Genomic DNA, 16,252 nt, shown 5'->3' with positions numbered 1-16,252 from the left:
TGGTCCAGCCTCCCTCCTTTCCGCCTGGGGAATATCTCTACTGACTGTGCACCAGACCACTGTGTTATGCAATATAAAACAACTCTTTTGGAATCCTGAGCACAAGTGTCTTCCTGGCTGTACCTTGCCTTATAGTGGCACTGGAGCCAAGGGGAATCTTGAGGTTTTCAGAGGCCTGTCCATCTGAAAGGCCAGTAGGTCCGGGATATAGATCTGATATTGCATCACCTCCTTGGCAGTACTCCAGACACTTCAGAACCACCTCAATTTAGTTACATCTCTATATTTCACTATATGCCAACTGTATTTACTACCCTGCACCTCCAACATGCCTACTTACATCCATGCCGTATCATAATTGCCAAGTACGTTACAATAAAACACATATTTATTGGCACACTAGAGCATACCAAAAGTATATAACTATATATGTATAATTATGGTCTGATAAAGATGAACGGAAAGCATCAATGGATATTTGTGAAAAGTATTATATTGTTAGGAATATTCAGGTGGTTACAGGAGCAAAATTCCCAGGGAAAGGAAATGGAAGCGGATGTGAACTGCTGCCATTGCTACTTGTGTTCCTATGTAATCAGACCATATCCTCCATACTCCTTTCACATTATCTATTACCCTAACTCCCACCCCCACAAATAATTGAAATGCGCAGTAAAGAATTCAGCATTTCAATCTGCGGTATTTACCGGTTTGAACCATATCAAGCCAAAGGGAAACTGTTTTCTTTAAACATGTCAAATTGTGTCACGATCATAAAGCACTTCCTCTATTGAGTTTGTTGATACTTTGAGTTGATTAAGTATGTTCTAAGGTAGAAGGAACCAACAGGCTCAAACAGTGTTGATTTGTCTTGTCATCATGAAGTATGTCCTCTCGTGAGTTTGTTTCTAGTTCAACCTTCTTGTTTCTAGCATTCCCTCTTGTCTTTTCCTGCTGCAGCTGTTTTCCTCCTTTGTAACCAGCGCCAAGATGCCCATGGGTGTTGCACGCATCTTATAAATGTACAAATAAATAAATAAACCTGACTCAAATTTTTCGAGCCAATAACAACCAACAGGCGCAATCCCTGTCAAGCCTTGAGGAGCCAATTTGAATCAGCTTCAGCTTGTACAGTATGTCCTCTAGTCTTTTTGTTATCTCCTCAAAGTGATGGTTCTATGTTATTACATCTCCCGTTTTTTAGATGAGTTATTTTCTGACAGTTGTTTACCAATAAAACAAATCCCAAAGATGATTTAATTTATTTTTGGGGGGTTTACAATCCCAGGCACCTCGTCCACTATTATTTACTACCTATTCCCCACCCCTCTACCCCTTTTATCCCCTAAATATATTTTTCAATTAGTTTTTTTGCAAAATAAATCATCGAAAAAAATGGGCGATATAATAACGTAGAACCAAAGGTATTTGGGCCAAACGGAACCAATTGGCTCAAAGTGTCTTTGATTGTTTGAACTATGGAAACTAGACAGAGGAAGTACTGCAATAATTACATCTGCTGGGTTCCAAACCCAGGATACCGCAGAAGGAAACTACATCAGCCCCACGAATATCGAGCTGCTCTGCAGCAGGCTGTTCTATGAATGCCCAACTGAACTGCAGAGAAGAGAGAAGCAGTGGGGGTCCAGAAACAACCGCCCCCCAACAGCCCCAGGCACCCTCAGTCGATCTGTAGCAAGATTAAGGAGTAAGCAAATATGTGCCAGCAAGCCTCAGCAAAAGGATAGACTATGAGGCATTGCAATATTATTTTCTGCACACCAAGGAATGATTATATAACGAAACACAAACAAATGGGAGTATTGGCAGCACATAATGCGGAATATAGTTTCTGTTTTCTGGGAGATATCATCGCTGCGTCCATCTTATTTCTGTTATCGAGTCAGATTATCGGTGTTGCATAGTGTAAATGAATGAACAGCAATGAATGGTGTAAAGGGAACTCAAACCTAACAAGATACGGGATCAGGACTCTGTTAAAACGTCCTTTTTCATTGCTCGTCTATAGGGTAAAGGGATGGGGGTGCATAATATAGGATTCTGTGGGTTTGAGTATAAACTGGATGACAAAAGAATGCCCCTGGTTGATTCCTTTAAGAATATCCTGTCATGTGTGGATATCTCATGCCCAGAAGTTCCTCATTGCTTGATTATTTGTGCCCCGAACCGTGTTTGGCTTCCTTTTGGACAATAGCACAGACAATGGCAACATAGGACCGTGGAGCTCTTAAGGCCAGATAGCTGAATTGAGTTGGGATATAACTCAATTTGATTGGACAGAGATGCTGTCTCCCACATTTAGCTCAACCCTGGTCTGAAAACTCTGCTTACTTCTGCATAGGGGGGTTTTAGAGCCTATCTGGCGTACGAAAAAAAACTGCCAATACAGTGTTGAATTCCAATTAGTAGTTCTGGGTAGGTAGAACCCAAAAAGAAAATGGGGGGGTCCAGGGCTTTAGGGAAATGTATTCAAAAGAGTAAGCATGGCTCAGGGTACAAACTTTACCAATTGATTCCAATGTAGTGCAACCACTGAGTCTGCACATTCTTAATTGTCTATTAATGTTGCTCCTGGCACTCATTACTTCCAGTGTCTCAGCCAAATTGAACTTCATTTGCATAAAGTCTTAAGCTATTGAATTATTAGGAAACTCATTTAGATTGTGAGGAGTTATCCTTCGTTTTAGGAAGAAATTAATGTAATCACCACACAAGGATTTGCTGGCTAGATTGACCAGAATTTGTTCGCAGTCGCGCTGAAAACACCTTCTTTTGGTTAATATTTTGACCTGATTATGGATTATATTTAGAATTGATGGAACCAGCCACCGGCCTTATTTATGAATAGGACCAGGCAGATGCCACTGATGACGCAGACATTAGTGGTGGAGGGAGTTAGAATCAAATGTATGAGGGTGTAAGGAGCAGAATGTGTTCGCTTTCAATAGAAATTAATTCACTGTGAAGTCAGTGCACGACGTATGCTATGGAGACCTAATTCTGCATAAAGTTCATCAATAGGAAGACTGTGAGGAAGTTTGATTAGAGTTTTTAGACAAAAGCTGTCAAGCGTCTTTAATCGCATACAATGCTTTGTGCCTCATATTCCTGCACCTTAAAGCATCACAGGTAGTATCTTTGCTTTGTACAACTGAAAGATAGAGTTAATAGAATGCATTAATTTATTTGTTTTTTATATCGCGCATAATACCATACCCGAGTTCGGTTTCTAAGCATGGATCCGGGATTCAAACCTCTGTTGCTTTGCGTGGTATTGCTTCCAAAACCAGCCCGTTGCCCCTGTGCTATCCTCCATACAATATCCCACAGATTTCAAATCTTCTAACCGCTCTAAGCTGCTGACACACCCTAACTTTTTTTTTTATTCATTTGGGGTTTGCAATTTAACTTGTGATTAATAGTCACACTAAAAATTCATAAGATTGTACTATGTCGAATGTGGTCTGATGACAGTTTCCATATAAATGTATCGCTTGCTGTTTTATGGCCTGGATGAAAGTCATAACCTTAGTTTTAGATGTGCTAATGGATAGGTCATGCTTTAGCTTAGTTATGTAAGGAGTTATGTAGTTGCTGAGGCTCTTTTGGTCCATTTGAAATAGGTCACCAATGGAAATGCAGACGGTACCTGGGTGTCTTTGTGGAGAGAGAAGTTGTGGGAAGTATTGGCAATGGAAAAGCTGTGTGCTTTGGCACATGGTACCTACCAAATATTTTTAAAGTTGCGGTTCCCGTTTCATGACTAGTTGAGGGACAGAGAGCACTACTATTGTAGAACGTCCCTAGTGAATAATTCTGCCATATTGTGAGAGTTTCAGCCCTATCATGCTACTGTATAGTGAGAGAGTTGCCTATGTCACAGTCTTTGTTAAATGTTATTAGTTATATTATACTGTTACACGAAACTGTTATGCTCCCGAAATACAGAATCAGGCCTTATATCAAAAGGTATCTGTAAACTTGTTATGCTAACAAAGGTCATTTGTCATGCTGTGCTGGAGCCTTTACCAATAAAGAAAGTTTACAGAAAAAGATTGTAAAAAAACACACAAAAAACTAAGAATTAGGTAATCTGTATAACCAAGCCGCTGCACGCGTGTCTTATGCAATTGATAGGAATAGGCCTTTGCAGTGAGCAGCTCGGAAGAGAGCAGCAAGATCGAGTTTGAACAATGTGGGGCTAATATGCACCCCTGTTTGGATCCCACATAGGTCTGTATTAAATCAGTGAGCATGCCGGCAGAAGAAAGTCCCACTTAAACACCCCTAGTATTAGTGTGAATGCAGAAATCATCCTTTGTAGTCCAGAGGGAATACCCCAGGATTGCAATTCCTGCCATAAGTGATCATGTTTCACTGTCTCAGACACGCAGCTGCAATAAACTCAATGTAAATTGACTACATTGTGTATAAATCTGCCATGCCGTTTCCGCAATAGAGGTTAATGCCAACATATTGGTAATGGTGACATATATATGTTCACCAACAAGAAGGACTTGACTGTGGGCGACCAAATACACAGTGCTTTCTGCCATGGCGTGCTTGGGACCAGCCAGCAGCTCACTCTCAGAATGTTTGTACAGTAAGCAAAGAGTAACAGAGGCACGTCATATTAAGTATGCAGGCGTATTGAAGCCTCATACCTTTTCTGGAGCCAAGTCATGTCTTCCCTTCTGGTGGGCATGGTGAATGGGGCAGCCTCTTTTAGATTACATTTCCCTTGATGCATAGAACTACCTTTAATGCCAAGTCTGCTGCTCTCAAAATGCAGACACAATACTCAGTGGCAAGTGCTGGTTTAGGACATGGGTGCCAGAGGGATTCTCTACCTTTTCTGGCGCCCAGTCACTTCTTGTCTTTTGTTTGGCATGGTGAATGAGGCAGCCTCTTCTGGATTACATTTTCCTTGTTTTACATAGAGCTTCTTCTAGCTCTTAGAAGTCTGCTGATCACAAAATGCCGACACAGATACCCAGTGGTATGTCCTGGTGTAGGACACGAGTGTATAAAGGACTCCTTACATTTTCTGGAGCCCAGACATGCCTTTCCTTTTGGTGGGCATGGTGAATGAGGAATCATCCTCTGGAGTACATTTTCCTTGATGCATAGAGCTGATGCTAGCTCCTAGAAGAAGTCTTCTGCTCCAATAATGTTGACACAGATACCCAGTGGAATGTCCAGGTTTAGGACATGGACGCATGAGGCACCCCTTCCAGAGGACATGGTGAAAGAGGCAGCTCCTTAGGGAATATATGCCTCATGGTTGCACAATGCATAGAGCTACTTGCCACAAGCGCTGGCCATTTTGTCATGAGACAGTATTCAAATACTGCCACGTAGATGCTCCCGGATTACTCAAATGTATTGTCAAATGCTGCTGCTCCTCAAATGGGAAAGTATTGAAAAAAGAGTCTTTCTATATGACTCTGTTTTCATTTCCAAAATTGGGGAAAATATTGAAAACAAAAGCAGGACAACAACAGTGGAGGACCTAGCAGTGCTGTAGCTTGCTTTTGGTTTCATTTCATTCCCCATCTTTGGTGGAGCTGATTATTACATTTCTGCTGCCGTTGCCTGCATTAAAGGTGCTACATAAATCAAACATGTTGGGAGAAGCAGCAGCTAGGTAACAAGGCTGGGGCGGGAGGAGAAGCATAGTGGGGACAGTGATTGGTCCCAACTGGTGGAAATAACTTGCACAATATGGCTGACACAGAAATGTAAGAAATAAAGGCTTCAGTAAATGCTTTCTGTTTCAGAAGGCAACTGATTGAAACCAGGGTCAGTCTAATATTTATGCTCAGCCTCTGGCATAGAACTAAAGCTTTCAATTCCTAGACTGGGAGATGGAATAGTACACGTATAAAAAACAGAGAGTGTTTTATTGAAGATATCTACCCAGCAGACACAATGGCCCTCATTACGACCCAGGCGGTAAGGGGTTTACGCCAGCGTAAACATCGCCGACCCTTACCGCCTGAGTACGAGGTCCCTTAGCGCCATGGTGAGTTTAACGCCTGCTTTTTGCAGGCGTTAAAATCCATGGAGCTAAGGGACCTTGATGTTAATTACGCCACCGTAATTTACGGTGGCGTAATTAACGCCTTCCCCACTCCCATTATGCCCTATGGGGCAAGAATGGGAATGGGGAAGGGCAAAATGGGGATTGGGGACTTACCGCCCCGCCAAGGTCGGAATGGGGCGGTAAGTCCGCCAACCACCATGGCGGAATTGCACCCTTAGCGCCATGGACAATGGTGCTAATTGCACCATGGTCCTCCGCCAAGGTCGTAATGAGGGCCAATGTAATGTAATTAAATTGTAATTTGTATAGCAGTTTTCACCATTGGTATGGTCTCAAAGCGATGTAGGTTGAACCCTCTTGGGCCACAGAAGTCCGGGTGTGGGACATTCGTCAGAGAGTTTTAGAACGCGTGTATTCATTTTAGCCAATACGAAGGTAGGTAGGGGTGGCCAAGTCCCTGCTAGTCACCCATGTCGGGCAGGCATGTGGGTGGGTGAAGAGAGATAATCTGGACGGTATGCAAGAAAACATCATGTACGCAGCTAGACTGAATTTATATTGTGCGGAATGGGTACATTCTACTGGCAGGGGGTTTGTGCACTGTGTCCTAGAGTAGTACATGAAGTGGGAGGGTGCTGAGAGGTAGTCTGGACAGTATGTGAGAGCAGGAGAAAACGTTATGTGTGCAGCTAGGCCGAATTGTTAGCAGGAATAGCTACATTGTAATGACAGAGGTGTTTTTTATTGTGTTTATAGTGCAAGGATGCTCAGAGGTGTTCTGGAGAGTATGCAAGAGCAGAAGAGACCTTATGTGTGCAGCTCAACAGCATTTTATCATGGGGGTAGCTGCAGTCTAATGACATAGGTGTTGTGCCATGTGTCTTAGTGCCTGTGGCAGATTGGTGCTGAGGTAGTCTATAAGAGTATGTGAAAGCAGGAGAGGGATTTGTTGTGCAGCTAGATCGAATTTTGTCATGGGGATAGTTGCATTCTAAAGATAGTGGTGCTGTCCAATGTGTCTTAGGGTAGTGTATGTAGGGTGGGTGCTGAGATGTGGTCTGTAGAGTATGCAAGAGCAGGAGAGACATTATGTGTGCAACTAGGCCAAATTTCTATTGTGGTGGTTAGCTGCATTCTGAAAGCAGAGGTGTTGTGCATTGTCCTAGGGCAGTGCATGGTATCAGTGGATAGCCATGCCTTTGGTTAGAATCCATAAGCAGCGTGATATGTATCCATGGGTACTGGCTTGTTCATTGGTTGCGAAGATGAAGCTGGCACTGGCCTCGGCTACATAATCCTTTTAGTATAATGCAGTGTTGTATACCCTGAGTGATTCATCCAGATGCAACTACTCTGGCAACTCTATACATTCTCTTAATGCTGCACATTGGCCACCCTCAGTCAATTTGAGTTCCAAATCTTGACTACCCATAAAAATTCACACAGATGTCATACATAGGAGGCTTTCAAACTCATCTCGATGTAATAGATTTGACAACTTCATAATTCGGCCAAATGCAATGGAAGTAAGTATTACCGTTCTTTGGCGATTGTGAGGGAGATTCTTTCCTGCAGAGTACCTCCTGGTATTAAGTAGATAGCTCAAAGGGGAGGGCAGGGTTAGACAGGGTCAGAGGGCAATAGCCATGTCTCGGGGGCCGTCAGGAAGACCATGTGGTCCTCTATGCATCAGATGTTAACCAGCAAAGAGTTCCAGATGGTGGGTGCTTGGACGGAGAAGGTGGTGTCTCAATTTCTAGTTGATTTGAAAGGAGGATCACCAGTAGGAAAACAGTGCCTAATCGGAGGTTTCAATTGAGGTGGTAGTGGGTGATTTTCTGTTGCAGGTATTTAGGGCCTGTCTTGTGTATGGCTCAATGAGTGATGTATATGACTTTGAAAGTGACACGCCGTCTGATACGGAGCCAGTGGATGGTACAGAGGCTGGGGGTGATGAGCAGCCTGGCTGCAGAGTTCCAGATGATTCTTTGGAGCTTTTGAATTGGTAGGCAGGGATGTCCAGTTAGAGAGACTTAGCATTGTCTAGTCGGGAGAGGAGAATGGGCATGGTTGCTGTCACTCTATGGGGGTAGGAGAGGTAAGGGAAGCTGCGTCTGAGAATGCAGAGGTATAGGTTGCAGGATGTTGACATAGTGTTGATGTGGTGTGATAGAGTTATGTCAGTGTAAATTGTGCAGCCCAGGTTTTTGACTACGATGAATGCAGCGGGGCTGGGGTGGGTTGCGGGAAGAGGGATATCTTTGGAACATTTTAAGTTGCAAGGTGACATGAAATAACTAAAATGAGAATGTTAAAAGGTTAGAGGCCTCTATGTTTTTTAGCAGTATAGGAACAGACATAAGTGTAAAGGGTTCTACTACATATCCATGGGTCAATCTGATGAGTCCTTCCTTTACCATACTTGCCAAATTGTTCCTTATGGGAAGTCCCACTGGGAGCTATTGTGGGATACGAATACTGGGTGCAATATGATTGTGCCCCATTTCTTTGATCCATGCAAATAATGTGCATATTGGGTGTAAAATGCCTTTGCATACATTGAAAATGTTTGAGGGATGTAACCCGTGCGTCACTGATTGACCACAAACCTACATATTCCCAGTTACAGGCGTGTGTATGAATAATGATGGTGAGATCGCCAGATAATCAAGGAAAGCAAACTAGCAATGTAACCACACCCTAGTGTGACAGTGAAGGCAAGCGTCCCCAGCCAGCACGATCCTCCCCGCAATGAGAGACAATGACGGACTCTCCCAAGTCGGGAATAAAGCCAAGACAGAGTGCGGGTGAGCTTAAATGGGAGTTTATCAATCAGAATAGGGCATGCAAAGAACTCTGCAAACTCCGAGAGCGCTCTGTCTGACAATAGCAAAGACAGGCGTATATATTTACAAAAAACTTCATCAGTGCCTACATACTATAAGGGGCACAAGTTCAATGGGATTGGGTGGTGATGACTAACTATAGGTGCTGCTGCGATGTGGTTGGCCTTGGCTGGAGGACGTCACTGGTCAGCCTCGTGGTTTGGGCTGGGCCTGGCAGGTCAGCTGAGTTCATCCGGGCGGTGTTGTTGTGCCATTGTGGCCAGTGTCAGAGATGAATGTCTTTTCCTGACTTATTTGCCCTCTGCCATGCACACCGCAGTCATTCAGTCATTGCAATGTTATCTTCTTTAGTAAATCTATCAATAGGTTATTCTACAGGTTAATGCAACACAGGAGGAATGCACCTTGTGAGGGGTTTGATGGTGATTTATCCGTGCATGGTTACCAGTGTCCTGTTTGACCGGTACCATAGGTCGTGGGGCTAAGTCTCCGGGCATGGGACGGGCGGTACATGTCTTTCTGTCTCGTTAGAAGTTATTATGAATCGGCTGTTGTGTGTTGCCACAGTATTGGGTGTCTTCGTTGCACCGGGTCATAAGTGTGAGGTGTTCCGGGGGGTTGTGGGATTTACGAGGGGGCGCCTTGGATTTGTGTATTCAAGCGGAGGTTCACTGCGGGGCTGTAAATAATGCAGGTGGCAGGCCGTGGCCTTGGGTGCTGTAGCGGGGACTACAAATCTTTGAAGCGGCTCCAGCCTAGTTGGGGGAGGTGGAGCAGCGTGGCGCAGGCCTTAGCTCTCTTATTTGGCAGACTTCGCAGGGGGGGGGAAATGGCCTTGCACATATTCACAAAGGTATTTTTCTCGTGTGTTGCCGACTTTTGGTGAGAACATCATAAACATTTGAACATTCTTATAATACTCATTTGGATCACTTGAAAACATACATTTCAACTCACTACATGTCTCTCGAATATAGCCAGTCTGAGCACCTTACTAGTACATTATGTCTTAACAACTACAGCATTTAGTAATATGCATATATATTTGCATTACGTGAGGTAGTAGTGGGGTTGGTGGAGCATAGAGAACGAGACCCGCCATTGTACGCGGCGGTAATGGCATATAAGGGCTGTAGACATGTACACATGACTGGCGCATTTGCCCGCGTCTTTTCACACGAGTCTTATGTATAGTTACATTCGTCCTCCCCTATACTCTAGCAGCATTAGTTCAGTTATGGCGCGGGACCGCGGGGTGTACGGTTTTCAATGATACATATAGAGAATAATCCCCCGGAATGCTTTTTATCATGTGCACACCCCTGCAGGGGTGTGGGTCCTTCATTGCTGGTGTCATGTAAACATGCGTTTCTTACAATAATTACACAATTTTACAGGTTTCTTTAGTAGAAGTAGTTTTATGGGAAGGATACACGTATTACAAGTGGTTTTTGTCATTTGTATTTGGGTATTTTTCTGCTTTCATCGGATGACCATTCTACAGTTCTTCCCATCACCCAGGCCTCGCTGACCGGGTCATGCTGGGAGCAGTGATACACTGTGGACGATGAAATGTTACAGTGTTAGTATCTTATGCTAGCTCATGTCCGTCTTGTTCGTGGGAACGGGCTCACAGCGGATCTGCCAGAGTGCTGCGGCGACAGGGATAATTGAAACTCTCCGAGGGTGGGGGCCGCGCTACAGTGCACTGAGCTCACACCATCTTTGATAGACAAAATGGTTTCTGGGCCTAGCTAAATTCAATACGTGTGGGCAATGTCTTCAGCAGGTGAACCCTCCACCACCTGGGCCCGGGTGGTCTGAGGGGACGCCCAATGAGCCATGGCCCTCACCTGGAAGGGGATGTAGGCAAGGGGGGGGGTCTTTTGGACCACTCCTCCCCTACAACAGCTACAGTCAAACAATCTTTCCATAGACATTCACTATTACAGGCCAAGCTACCTTTGGGTAGACTGCTTGTATTTTAATCCAAAATTGTAACATACCTGAGTGCATTTGATAATTTAGGATCATATTATTGATAGTCCCACATGTTCAATAAACAACAGGTTACATCTACATGACCCTAGCAGACGACACATGTCTTAGAGTCATTATTCACCAACAACGCTTCATTGGGAACACAGACACTGTTTAGTTTATGTTTATATTGACTATCACTGCCATGCCAATAAGCATTCATGTTTGAAAATGTCTTGAGAATGTGGAACCCCGGGGTGCAATGTTTATGGGGAAAACAGGATATATGTTCTGTGAAGGGCAGTTGGGGTGCAGAGCCTGAGAAGGGAGGATGTGCTGTGGATCATTATGGATGTACTTAATACATTTCAGTTAAACCTTAGCTGCAGTGGCCTCTTATCCTTACAATAATGGTTATGAGCTCTGCGACCCCTAGCCGGCTGATCAGCTTCGCTTGTAAATGGCTTGGCTGCCTGTGTCCCGGTGTCTTTCTGTGGCTCCCCTGCAGTGTGGGTGCCAGAGGGGAATCTGTAACACTGAAGAGGGCCATTTTGCAGTGTGTGGCGGCGGGCGCTGTCCCATCTGAGGACCTGAGGCAGCAGCATGATGTCTGCGAGTGTTGCCTGTTCGCCCTTCCCCGGTGAACAGCAATGACTGTTTGTTCCCTGGTGTAGCTGCCCTACGGTTCAGCAGTGTTCAGCTCCAGTGCGGGTGCAAAGGAGGCGCAGCACCCTTACAAGAGTCCCTGTGTTGAGGGCAACAACTCACACTGTCCCGTTCAAGACCCTGTAGAGGATAGCGTGGCTCATGCTTACATGGATTCACGTGGCAACTGCAGCCTTTAGCGTATCATCGAATTGACCTAGAATAAAGGAACCTGAAACATGCAGCCATTTCAGATTGGACAACACTGTGCTTGGATGGTGAACGTGAAGGTCAAGTTGAGCCAATGCAAGAAGCATTTTCCCCATTATATTCCTGCCGCTTGTGGAGCTTCCATCTCGAATGACAGGAAGCTGTCATTGCTCATGCACATTTTGGGCTACAAAGGACACCTTATTTGTGAGACACTTCCCGATTTGGATCCTCTGAGTAGTAGTGATGCAACAAATGAGCTGGAGATGGCTCTTTGTAAGTTAGACAAACACTTTTATCGCAAGACAAGAACAATCCTTGAATGTTATAATTTTGGAATTCGCATACAGGAAAATGGCAAGACTGTGGAGGAGTATGGCACGTCTTTGCGTCATTTAGCACTTATTTGTACGTTTGGATGAACATATTCAGGATGAATTTATGATCCACTGCAGCAATAACAGAATATGGTAAGAACTTTGGCTAAAAGATTAACCAAGCATTTGAAGTGTTGGACATTGCCAAACAAGTAGAACATTCTATGGCTTGTGTGGCAGAACTGGCCAAGTCTGAGAACAGAGAAGCCAAAGCTGAAGTTTTAAAGGTTAGGCAGGATAAGAAGATAAAAGAAGGGAAAGGTAGTGGCCAGAGCAAAGGATCATGTATGAAGAGTTGGAGAATGTCTATGCTTTTGCTGTGCCAGTGGATCACACTTTGCTGCATCCCCTGTCTGTCCAGGGCGGAAGGCGGTGTGTTCAAAATGCAAGAAGAAGGGTCACTTTGCCAGTTGTTGCAAGAATTTCCAGAGGAAAGTTGTCTATGTAACTGAGGAAGAACAGGGTTCTTCTGAAGAAGATGATGACTGTCATGTTGAAACTATTACTGTGAATGTGATACATAGTATGGATGAGGAAGAATGTGAGAGCGCTTATGCCGTGGTTCAAGTGAATGGAAAGGCAGTGTCCATGATGGTGGATTCAGGGGCAACAACTTCGCTGCTGTCAAGAGATGTATACCAAATGAGTTGTGGGGGTGAAGTAAGTGAGCTGTTATGTCGAGAGCCGAACCCCTGGTGGGTATAACCTTGATACATTTAATTGTAGGGGGATTTTAATGCCCTGTTTGACTTTAAGGGCAGGTCTGCTCAAGTGAAAGTGTATGTGACAAGGAAGGGTGCCACTCTACTAGGGTGGCGTGAGCAAAAAAAGTTGGGAGAGATTAGATCCAAATGAGACTGGGCAAGTTATGCAGGTGTATGTGTCTGTTTGTGAAAAATATAGGAAGGTGTTCAAAGAAGAGGTTGGGAGAGCTAAGTGTAAGGAACACAAAATCATTTTTAAGAAAGGTTGTGAACCTGTGGCAGCAAAGCTGTGGCCAGTTTCCTTAGCATTGAGGCATGTGTAAAAAAAGGAGTTGGAGAAGTTGCACAACATGGGTGTGATTGAGAGGGCTGGTGGTGTGCAGTGGATTTCACCATTTGTGGTGGTGAAGAAGCCATCAGGAGAGCTTTGCTTATGTGTGGATCTATGAGAATTAAATGCGTGTGTTGTCATGGAAAGGCACACCTTGCCTAAGATGAATGAGATGCTTGCTTTGATAGGTGGTGAAAAGGTTTTCTCAAATCTGCCTCAGCGTATCATCAAATAGAGTTGGAGGGGGAAAGCAGAAAATGTACTGCATTTATAAGTCATGAAAGGATTTTTCAGTTTAGGAGAATGCCAATTGGGCTGGTATCAGCATCATCAGTATTTCAGAAGATGATGGACACGTTGTTTAAGAGGATTGATGGAGTATTTTGTTCCCAAGCTGATGTGTTGATATTTGGACGAAATTAAAAAGAACATGATGTTACCCTAGAATGAGTTCTAGAGGTCTTGGAGAGGAGGGGCATCACTTTGAGAAAAGAGAAATGCGTGTTTGGAAAAGAGAAGGTGGAGTACTTCTGGCATGAGATTTCAGGGTTGGGAGTAAGACCAAAGAGTGAAATGGTGGATGTGATAAAGAAGGTAGGAGTACCTAAGTTCAAAGGAGAGCTACGTTCCTTGTTGGGTATGGTTGAGTTTTATCAGAAATGTGTTCAGAAATCTGTAGACAAAGTGAAGGAAATGAGAAAATGACTTGAAAGGGAGAGGATTTTTTTTAAATGAATTGGGTGAAAAGGAATTTTCAAAGATAAAGGAAGAGATTGACCTGGCTAGTGCATTGGAAGGTTTTGCCATACTGAAGTGAAGTGGCATTACTGAGGATGCGAGTGACAATGGCATTGGTGTTGTTCTGTCGCAGGTAAATGGAGAGGGCTGCAAAGAAATTGTTGCACAGGCATCATGGGTGTTGCGGGCCCTGAGAAAAAATATTCAGTATTGGAGAAAGAGGCTTGTAGAAAATGCTTCTAATTTTGTATGGGGTGCAGAGTTCATAATCAGAACAAAACATAAACCACAGAAGAATATTTTCAAAACCATGGGTTTGAGCAAAACTTCCATGGAGGTTATTTCTGGTCATGAAAATGTGCTGGATGATCATTTATTAAGACTGGGAGGTCAAAGAGAGGAGTAAGTGGGGTGGGAGGGTGATTTCGGATATAGTTTATGTTAACCAATGATGAAGTGATGTTCCGTGTTATGAGTTATGTGGAGACAGTGTGGGCAGGTAAAACGAGATTAGCAAAAGAGAAAAGGGTCTTGCGGAGGGTTGTGAGGAGTTGAGTATGGTGGGGACATTGTTGTACCATAGGGAGTGTGTAGTTGTTCCCCAATATATATGCAATAAAATTGTCGATATGACGCATACGGGTCATTTAGCAGTGTCTCATACTAAAGCTGTTTTAAGGAGTGAGTACTTGGGGTTGGGATTTGACAGGATTGTGAAGTGAAGGTTGACTGATTGTGTGGAGTGTGGATGGATGGGTAAAGGGAAGTGTGCGGGTGTGCAGCCCCTGGTGAAGGCGGAGGTTCCTAAGAAGGTGTGAGAAGACTTGACAATGGATGTGCTACGGCCGATTGAGATGGGAGTTGAACAGGGAAAGTTCATTATCGTTTTAGAGGACTTGTTCATGTGGACAGGGTATAAAGTTGTCAGAGAGGCTATCGGTGAAGCTGTGGTGGAATGTGTGCAGGGGAAGGTTTGCCTAAATGTGTTCTAACGGATAATGGGACACATTACGCAGATTGATATTTTGAGGCTTGTATGAGGAGGAGTGGTATTGTGCATAAGAGGACAGTGCAAGATCATCCCAAAAGTAATTGTATGGGCGACAGAACAAACAGGTGCATTATGGAGGCCATTCGCATGGCTGGTGTGTGTGGTGAGGATAATAAGTTTCTGCTTCAAGAGAGGATGTATGCTCTGTGGATGCCTCCACATGGAGTTACAGGTATTAGCCCATTCAAAATGATGACAGGGCGAAAGGTCAATACTAAAGTGGTTCCTCACTGTTTGGGATGGGTGAGAGAGACGGATTGTGCTGTACAGATATTGCGAGGGACATTGGACAAGAAGAAGGATGAATGGATCAAGAAGGGTGCGGTAAGAAGGAAAGGAGAGCCATTGTATTCTGAGCCGGTGCGGATGGACAGAGTGATGGATGTTTCATGCTGAGGTAGCAAGAAGGAGGATGCGTTGAAAGAACTAAAAATATATGTTTTAAAGTGTCCTGAGAATGGGGAACCCCAGGATGGAATGTTTATTGAGAAAACAGGCTGTGTGTTCTGTGAAGGGCTGTTGGAATGTGAAGCCTAAGAAGGGAAGATGTGCTGGAGGTTGTTACAGATATGCTTAATACATTCCAGTTAAACCTTACCTGGAGTGCCCTGTCATCCTTATATTAATTCATAATATAGAAACAACTAGTGGATATATGTATACATATACTACCTGTTGCCCGTGGTTTCAGTGGCGTGGACTCCTCCAAAAGAATGGATAAGTATCTTATTGATTACGGCAGACATGCTGTTCTTTGGCGTTAAAATGGCAGGCTCGCATAACCATTCTGTACATGTCTCCATTCGATTTATCATGTCAGGGTAAATTTTGGATGTGAGGTCTGCTAGGTAATTGCAGACTGTGCCTAGGTCGGAAGGGATGACAATTTTGCTCTGAAATACGGGATAGTGTTGGTTACCAATTTTAAGATGCAGTTCGGAAACGTACTTTATAATGAATATTTAAAAAGTGAATTTTTACTTTTCAAACATCTTGGGTTTGTAAGATATGTGTATCCTTCAAAATATTTCCCCCCCTTTTTCCATCACCCTTAACTAAATTTTTGGCAAATGGTAAAACATGTATTTCTCTATTTTTTAAGTTGAATCTAAATAACAATTTTCACGTCTGTAACATCTTCGGTTTTTGAGAAATAGGTATCCTCATAAGAAAATTCACCCCTCCCCCCATTTCACCCCCTCAGGGACGGAATTTCCAGAAATACTTCCTTAGTGGCTGCCTACGTCATGAAATTAATGTACCTTCCAAATTTCACATTCCTAGGTTAAACAGTTTAAGCTGG

General features: G+C 43.8%; 2 protein-coding genes across 2 annotated transcripts in view; both read left to right on the top strand.

Moving 5' to 3' along the window:
- Positions 1-16,252, top strand: part of LOC138525808 (serine-rich adhesin for platelets-like) — a 351,204-nt gene that overhangs the window by 166,572 nt on the left and 168,380 nt on the right. The window lies entirely within an intron of this gene.
- The window catches only part of LOC138526553 (pneumococcal serine-rich repeat protein-like), a 64,837-nt gene that overhangs the window by 41,356 nt on the left and 7,229 nt on the right, over positions 1-16,252 (top strand). The window lies entirely within an intron of this gene.

Source organism: Ambystoma mexicanum, chromosome 7p (assembly GCF_040938575.1).
Source record: "Ambystoma mexicanum isolate Mex_15411 chromosome 7p, UKY_AmexF1_1, whole genome shotgun sequence".
Classification (NCBI taxonomy): domain Eukaryota; kingdom Metazoa; phylum Chordata; class Amphibia; order Caudata; family Ambystomatidae; genus Ambystoma; species Ambystoma mexicanum.
This window is presented reverse-complemented; position numbering and strand designations above follow the sequence as displayed.